Here is an 8,739-nt window from a genome sequence, read left to right as displayed (position 1 = left end):
AAGTTGGAAAAAATCTTTGCTGAGTGGTGAGCAAGCTGTAAATGTTCCACAGAAAAATGAATGCAAAAGCTGTGCAATTTTTAAAACATGACTTATTAGAGACAGAAGCTGGTACACTCCAGCTGGAACAGTGATGGTAGATACAAACAGGCAGTGTGAAGGAGACTGTCATTTAGAGTATAAACTGGGACGAGGCTCCCCTGGTGGTCCAGTGGCTGAGACTCCACACTCTTAATGCTGGGGACACAGGTTCAATCCCTGTGGTCAGGGAACTAGATCCCACATGCCACAACTAAAGAAAGACCCTGGATGCTTCAACTAAGATCTGGCACAGCCAACCAAGTAAACTAACATTCAAAAATAAAGTGGGACAACTTTATGGAACACACACTATTACTTTTAAAAGCCCACATCCTTTGACTCTGAAATTCTACTTTTGGAGAAATATTTTGCAACACAACTTCAAAGGGGTACAAACAGGGAATCAGACTGGTTTATAGCTTGAAAGAAACTCAAATACCCCCTATCAAACAAATGTACAATACAGCTTTAGCACAGCATACTCTGTACATGCCAGTGAGGAATCATCTTCATGACAGTGACAAAAAGGAGCAAAGGGTACTTTTTCTCCAATTTTTTAAACTGTGGTGAAATACACATAAAATTAGCGTGTTTACCATTAAAAAAATTTTATTGGGGTATAGTTGATTTACAATGTGTTAGTTTCAAGTATACAGTAAACTGAATCAGTTATACATACACTTTGTCATCCTCTTCTCTTATAGACTATTACAGAGGACTGAATTTCCTGTGCTATACAGGTCTTTTTTAGGCATACAATTCAGTGGTAATAACTTTGTTCATAACATTGAGCAATTATCACCACCATCCATTCCCATGAACTCTTTCACCTTGTAAAAGTGAAACAATACCCATTAAATACTTCTTCACTTCCTCATTCCCAGCTCCTGACAACCACCGGGATTATTCTTCTTCTAGAAATATATCCAGACAACCTATGTTTTCACCAATTCATCAAAAAGAAAACTGGATGATTGTGTTAGTATAATTAAAACCTCACAGATTAAAAATATTATTGTACTCCATCTAGAAATCCTCAACAATGGTGTCAATATATGACAAACCTAATTTTCATTTTTTGTAATACAGCTGGAAAGAGGTACAGCTAGATGTCAACTGATGCACATTCACTTTCACATCCCTATACCTTTCTGTACCCTCTTGTTTTTACTCAGACCCACTTATTTTCATTTGCTTTAAAACATTTTATTGCAGTCTTTCTAATAAAGGTCATGTAATTGATTCTGGTCCCCAAATTTCTAAGCAGCCCACCCCCTCTCCACCGGAGTTTGACAGCTGCTCACACAGGTTCATGCAGGAAACATGCGAAGTTCCAAGGATCTGACCAACACCAGGTAGGACATCCTGTGTCAGCAAAATCCTAAAACTTCATAAAAGAAATACATATTAAAAACAAGCAAGTAGCTGACATTAGAGCATCAATCTGTTATAGATACAGGGACAGACTGGTAACTCTAACAGAGAGAACTATGATTAGCCAAAAAGGATCTGTGGCAGTAATCACTTTCTAGTATATATAGATATCCAATTATTACAGCATGTATCTGAAACTAATGTAACTATATACCAATTTTACTTTTTAAAGAAAATTGCCACACAAGAAGGAAAGAAGCACGAGTGGATCAGGTGGTTCCAAAGATCCTCAGAGAAGCGCTCAGAGACTCTAGTCCAACCAGTTCATCACCACCACTCTGGAGCTGGGAGAAAAACAAGGAAGAGACTTACCACAGTACCCAGTTGAAGGCATGTTTGTTGCTCTCCACTTCTTCTCATAGCCTGTTGCTGAAGTGGCAGGAACCATCACCTGGACATCCCAGCCACCCCAAAAGTGCTTCTCCAAGAGAATTCTAAACCTTAGGCTTTCAGTCACCAGGTTAGCCTGGAATCTCTGTGAAGGGGTACTGCCCTGGCTGGGCTTCCAAAGCTCTCAGGCTAGAAAAAAAGATGAAAGCAGGACAACCAATGAGAAAAACAAGCAGAGTTACAGCCTTCCCACCAGCTCTTCTCAAATATCCAAGTATCCAGTTCCCTAAATGAGTCAGAAATCAATTTTGACATCAAGACCAGTATCAGAGACTCTAGTCTGAGAAATCATCATTCCTAATTTAGGGATATCTGGATCAAGGACAGCATTAGAATCTAGAACATTCAGAGATGATAGCCCCAACATAAAGTGAAAGTGAAGTAGCTCAGTGGTGTCAGACGCTTTGCGACCCGTGGACTGTAGTCTACCAGGTTCCTTCCTTCATAGGATTCTCCAGACAATACTGGAGTGGGTTGCCATTTCCTTCTCCAACATAAAGATTTATCAAATTAAGAGTTTAGCGATGGAAAGTTCAGGAGAGAAAAGGAGAAAACAAATTTAGAACTGCAGAAAATAGCTCCATCAAGAAAGTACCGTATGTAGGATAACTTATACTAGGAAAACGGGTGGAGAAAGCAGGTTTAGCAAGGCTGAGAAAAAGTTCGAAGAGTTAAAAAAGATAATCTGTGAAGAGACAGATAACAGCATAGCTAACACTTACCCTTCTTTTAAGAATAACACACCGATGGACATTTTTACTCCTAATGGAGAAATGAGACACACGAATACGAGATCAACAACAGTTCTTGAACTTCTCCCCGCGCCCAAATACCAAAGATCCCAGCCCGGGTCGGGGGGATGGAGGTAGAGGTGGTCAGCGCGCTGCGGTGATGGCGTCAGCGAGACACTCAGAATCACCTGGAGTCATCATCAACCCCATCCTCCCCCAGTGAAACCGCCAGCCACTCCAGCTCGCACAATCCACTCACCCTCGTGGTGCCTCGGACCCTCCTTCGAGAATCAGGAGCCTGGAAAGAAAGCAATTAGTCAACAAAGACCAGGGCGACTCCACACGAGTCCCCCGTGCCCTGGGCTGGGTCAGTTCCAAGCAGTGGCGTCACAAAGACATCAGAAACTCTAGTCTGTATTAATAATTCATCCCGCTCAGCCCGAGACTGCGGTTCTCCCACTCAACGGGTTCCCGACGTACCTGCACGCCGGTAGCTGTGCAAAGACGGCGCAGGCTGCAGCCTGCCCCTGGTTTGGGTAAGGTTCCACAGCAGACGACTGACGAACCGCCGAAGGACCACCTTCACTCTGCGCGTGTTCGCCGCACAAAGAGAACTGCACGGGCGGGGCCAGGGCTATTTATTTACGGCGGCGCGGCTTTGGGGCCTGACGGGCATGGCTGTCTTCTGAGATGCCTGTCTGCGCCAGCAGAATGTTCCTCATCACTCGTCCACACAAGACTAAAGCAATGTGAAAGAGAGGCCACGAGCGAATGTTTCACATTCTTCTGGGCAAATATTCGGAGACGTTTTGTGAATTTTTAAATAAAAGGAACAGGTGACCTGACTGGCCAGGCCGCAGAAAGTCCCCAGCGCTGTGCGGTGGGCGTACACTTCCTGTGTGGCCTGCCAGGAGGTCTAGTCCCAGCTTGTGTAACCCAAAGGCTTGTCTTTAGTTCTCACGTGTCCCGGCAAGGCATTGGGGTCACTCCAAGGGACTGTCATCCCGCTGTGTCTAGCCAGCGAAATATGAATTCGCAACCCTCCTCTTCCAGTCCACAGACCTGTCAGGCACATTATTTCTTGTCCTTTTTTAATAAACAGCTTTATTAAGGTATAATTTTGTCTACTGCGGGGGAGGGGGGTGCTGGCTGGGTGGGTGGGGGAGCTGGGTGGGTGGGGCAGCACAACCTGAAAGTTGAGAATTCTGTTTTATTCTGCAGGCAAAACTGAAGACCTTGAAATATGTACTCTGTCATGTGTGAAATAGACAGCTAGTGGGAAGTTGCCCTGTAACCCGGGGAGCTCAACCTGGTGCTCCGTGAGGACCTGGAGGGGTGGGATGAGAGTATGGGGGTGGGAGAGAGGTTCAAGAAGAAGGGGATATATGTATACTTAAGGCTCACGTTGTACGGCACAAACCAACACAACACTGTAAAGCAGTTATCTTCCAATTAAATGTTAAAACACTCACACACACACACAACTGAAGACTTTAGCCCAGGTTGCAGCCTCTCAGCTCCGAAGAGGAAATGGAGAAGCCAGGCTATATAGGGTTTTTGCAACAAAGACAGTGTAGTCAGAACTTTAAAAAATTAACCATTAATTAAAGAAAATCATGCGAAGAGTTGACTCAATGGAAAAGACTGATGCTGGGAGGGATTGAGGGCAGGAGGAGAAGGGGACTACAGAGGATGAGATGGCTGAATGGCATCACCGACTCGATGGACATGAGTCTGAGTGAACTCCGGGAGATGGTGATGGACAGGGAGGCCTGGCGTGCTCGATTCATGGGGTCGCGAAGAGTCGGACACGACTGAGTGACTGAATTGAACTTAAAGAAGATCAGACATCTCAAGTCAATGAATTTACTCTTTTTCTGTGTATGGGAAGATGCAAAAGTCTGGGCTTGTAAAAGTAATTCCTCAGCTATCTGGGGCTGGTATCCTGTGTTTCCCCAACCTTATTCTACAAGGGGGGCACCATTGTAGGGTAGGGGTGGCTGCGTCCACGACTTTTCCCTCTTGCACAACTGAAACTCTGTACTTGTGAACAGTTACTCCCCATTTCCCTTTCTTCATGCCTTTTTTCTTCAATCCCACAAACCATTATTAGAGACCTCTCTGTGCGACTCCAAATCCTTCAGCTCCTATGTCCCGGGAGAGGGCTCTGCTCCTTGTCCTAGGAAGTGGCTCCACCTATGGGTGGCCCAAGGAGTACACGCACAGGCATTTCAAAACGAGCTTTAAATACTCAGCAGAGCGCCATGCAAAGGGACTGGGGTGAGAGTGTGTTACATACGAGCTAGGGCTGGGGTGCGCTGAGAGAGAAGGGACCAATCTTTCGGGGCAGCTGGGGTCCCCCACCCCCAACCTGGGATAAGGAACCAGTTAAGGGCCCTCTCTGGCGGGTCCCATGGGCCGACTGGAAGCCAGCTCTTGCTTCCAGGTAGATCATTCCAGAGGGAACCGAGGAGGACCGCCCATGAAGGCACTTCCTTAGTGACATTGCTGATAGCTGGGGTAGCCTGGGGCCTCGGTACCCTCCTTTGGGGGCAGCTGGTTGGGCTTCTCCAATAAGGGGAGTGCACTGAGGAACTGCTGGATAGTGTAGTGAGTGTGGAGGATGCCAACACACTGGATGAGGGCCAACAGGATGCCCACCCCCCGCCCCCCAATCATTGCTGAGCCCACCATCGCCAATGGGCCACTGTGGGCAGCTGGCACAGACCTGTCAGGGCTTCACTGGTAATAGAGTTCCAGAAATCTTCCTTGCCCTGCAGCCACATCAGACCCGTGGATGGTGGAAAACAGCCGCCCCACTCCCGCCCACACACCAAGAAGCCACCTCCAGTCGGAGGGGTTTTGCTCTTTAACTGTGTTGACACTGCCTCTGAATTGGTGCCGAATTCCTACAGGGTCGCTGCGGAAGACCTTCATGGCCTGGAAGACTTTATCCCAGGTAACAGCCATAATGAAGGTTCCACCGCAATCATCCACAATTCTCCATGGGCAAGGCTCATGTCTTTTTTTTGTGTAAGTTCTGTGTTAATTACTTTGGCCAAGCCTGCCACTTGTGGGATTTTACTTCCACCAGGTATTGAACCCAGGCCCTGGCAGTGAAAGCACTGAGTCCTAACCGCTGGAGGGCCAGGAAATGATGCCCTGATGTCGCTTTCTAATGAACCATTTCCCTAGTGAGGACTCATGAAATTAATTGACCCAGCTTCAGGAATTCTTTTTTGGCCCATTAAGCTGTTGGTGGCAATTTCCCTAAAGTTTAGCATTACTACTGCTGCCAGTGAATCAACACTTTAAGGCCTTTCCAGCTTTGATTCACAGCAGAAAATCCCTTGCCACCAGCTGCTGCTCCTGGAAGCACCTTCCTCTCCTCCCTCTCTGGTCCCCATACCTCTAAAAAATAACCAGGAATAGCCTCTAGTACAGTGGTTTTTCTCAACTTTGGCTGACACATCGTGGTGGCTTTAATTCTATACAATGCCTTGGCCTACTTCCCAAGACTCTGACTCTTGTGGGGGCAGCCAAGGTGGGGGGTGCGTATCAGTATTTCTTTAGCTTCCTGAATAATCTCAATATACCACTACACTGGCAAACCGTAACTCCAAAGATCTGAAGTTAAAAGATTTGAGGGACTTCCCTGGCAGTCCAGTGGTTAAGACTCCATGCTTCCACTGCATGGGGTGAGCGTTTAATCCCTGGTCAGGGAACTAAGATCCTGCATGCCCCTCTGAGCAGCCAAAAATAAGTAAGATGGGGGTTTAAAGATTTATTCTATTATCTGGCAGGTTAAGTTTTTAAAAACTTAAGCAAGCCCCCAATTTCTGCTGCTGCAGCGGTTAAACTGCACATATTATGAAGTTATGGTCAGAGCATACAGCATCATATTATAGTTCACATTTCTGTTATTAAGACCAGCCTTTGAGAATTGGCCCAGGAAACAGAACTATACTTTTACCTTTACAATCTTTTCCTTAACAAGGCTTCCCATACTTTGTCATTCCTAAAATGTTTTGGTTTCCCAGAGGGGAATGATTTATTGAAAAATACACATGAAACTTTAAGTTGCATGATTCTGGAGTTGGTATTCGCAGGCTCAGTTTTTGAAAGAAAAGAGGCTGGGATTCTAATCAGGCTAAAGAAAGTGTTGCTTTGCAAATGGCTCAGTGGTAAAGAACCCACCCACCAATGCAGGAGATGCAGGTTGGATCTCCGGGTTGGAAAAGATCCCCTGGAGAAGAAAATGGCAACCCACTCCAGTATTCTTGCTTGGAAAATCTAATGGACAGAGGAGCCCGTTGAGCTACAGTCCACAGGGCTGCAGGAAAGTCTGGATGTGACTAACGCAACAAAGTGTTAAAGGACTTTTAACTGCTCCAGTAAGAAGCCTCCCCTAGGGAAGGGCTTGTGTGGGGGGAACACCCATTTCCCCAGCTCTACTCTGCACAGGTTTTATTCCCTGTTTTTCATAATTAAATGTACTATTAAGTTGCTATTGTTTACAGATTGTCCGTGAAAAGTACAAAAAGGCTACTGTCAGTGAAAAAGTGTTAGTCACTCAGTCCTGTCTGACTTTGTGACTCCATAGACTGTAGCCTGCCAGGCTTCTCAGTCCAGTGAATTCTTCAGGCAAGAATACTAAAATGGGTTGTCATTCCCTTCTCCAGGGGATCTTCAATACCCAGGGATCAAACCCAGATCTCCTGCATTGAAGGCAGACTCTTTTACCTAAAACTGGAGTAAAATCACCACTTGAAGCCAAACAGGAACCATACACCACCAACCCTAGTGTTCAGGCAGAGTGGAAAAACACCCTGGCCCCGAAATCACTTGTTTCTCCCTAGTTTTGCCCTGGATCTCTTTAAGTGACCACCTCAACATGCTAACCTCTGAAAAAAACTTCAGAATACCTAGGGTAGAGAATGGTGTGATGAGAATTCCTGAGGCTGACTGGGGTGATTCAAAGATCCAGGTACAGTGCCTGGCCCATCCCTTTTTTTTGCCTTGCCCCCAAACTCCCTTTCTCACTTCCCTAAAACCCTCAGTTGGAAAACTCCAGCTTCAAAGACCACAGCTGAAGCCAATGCTCGCCTACAGCACATTTCGGCTTGTGATGATCTAGAACTTTGGAAGTGAGGCAATTCAGACAAATGCTTTATTTTAAAAGAAGACAACCAAAACTAAGAGGCTAAGTAATTTACACTAGATCACCCAGGTGGGATTTATATACACTAGATCACCCAGGTGGGATTTATACACACTAGATCACCCTGGTGGGATTTATAAAAGGAGTATGAAACTGCACCTCATTTTTACTGTTTTGTCCCTCCCTTAATTTAAACCTTAAACAAGACTGGAAGACTCACAGGTTAAATATGAACAGCTCTGCAAAGAATAAGTACAAGAGAGGAAGAAAGCATAAACCTTCCTCAACACTGCCTTTAAACCCACACTTTCTCCGCCCCAAAACCCTTTGCAAATCCCATCCCTACTTTTCCCTAAAACAAACCCCACCAAAATCAAAAGGGGCACCTGGAATTTGTTTTCTGTTATGGACATAATTTACCACCTCCAATAAAGTCACAACAAACTATAGCTATAACCATGGCTCCTAACATTATATATGACTCCAGAAGTACTGCCCTTTCATGGTCTATGGAATTCAGACATTCAGATAAGCACTAACCCCTCCCCAAACAAAAATAAAACAATCGGTATTTATCGTTTTCTTTTTATTCCTTAAGTATTCAAATTTTTAATTCTATGACTTTTGGTGTGTTTACAAAGCAAAAAACAGGACACAGGGTGGCAGTGTTGACTCACTTGAAACAAAAAAAAAAAACCAAGGAAAGCCATCCTTAAAGTACCAACTTACATGAAATGCAAACATTCTGGTGAACACACTCATAACATACAGAAATAACAAAAAGAAGCTAGTTAAAAGGTTACAACCTAATCATAAAACAAACTGACACAGCACAGAACTAAAATATAGGGCAAGACCAAAGTCCATGGGTCTACTACAGACATAAAGTAACGCCCCTAATCCACCTCCTCAATGGTGGGGCCAGACCCAGAGCCCCCTTTA

At 45.1% G+C, this 8,739-nt stretch overlaps 1 long non-coding RNA gene, 2 other non-coding genes and 1 pseudogene across 3 annotated transcripts; all 4 read right to left on the bottom strand.

The window, feature by feature from the left end:
- Positions 1 to 1,162: 1,162 nt before the first annotated feature.
- Positions 1,163 to 3,769, bottom strand: LOC120870567. Its single transcript, XR_005722808.1, has 5 exons — positions 3,117 to 3,769; positions 2,896 to 2,934; positions 2,628 to 2,667; positions 1,828 to 2,034; positions 1,163 to 1,468 (listed from the first exon to the last, which is right to left on the bottom strand). It is a non-coding gene; the product is annotated as an uncharacterized LOC120870567 (long non-coding RNA).
- LOC120870634 lies at positions 2,138 to 2,204 on the bottom strand. The gene has a single exon (XR_005722837.1). It is a non-coding gene; the product is annotated as a small nucleolar RNA SNORD52 (small nucleolar RNA).
- Positions 2,779 to 2,841, bottom strand: LOC120870635. Its single transcript, XR_005722838.1, has one exon. It is a non-coding gene; the product is annotated as a small nucleolar RNA SNORD48 (small nucleolar RNA).
- Positions 3,770 to 4,412: 643 nt separating the features above from the next.
- LOC120870566 lies at positions 4,413 to 5,681 on the bottom strand (annotated as a pseudogene).
- Positions 5,682 to 8,739: the final 3,058 nt, after the last annotated feature.

The sequence above is a fragment of the Oryx dammah genome, unplaced genomic scaffold (genome assembly GCF_014754425.2).
Source record: "Oryx dammah isolate SB20612 unplaced genomic scaffold, SCBI_Odam_1.1 HiC_scaffold_11, whole genome shotgun sequence".
Taxonomy (NCBI): Eukaryota; Metazoa; Chordata; class Mammalia; order Artiodactyla; family Bovidae; genus Oryx; species Oryx dammah.
Note: the sequence above shows the minus strand (reverse complement) of the source record. Positions and strands in the feature narration are given on the sequence as shown.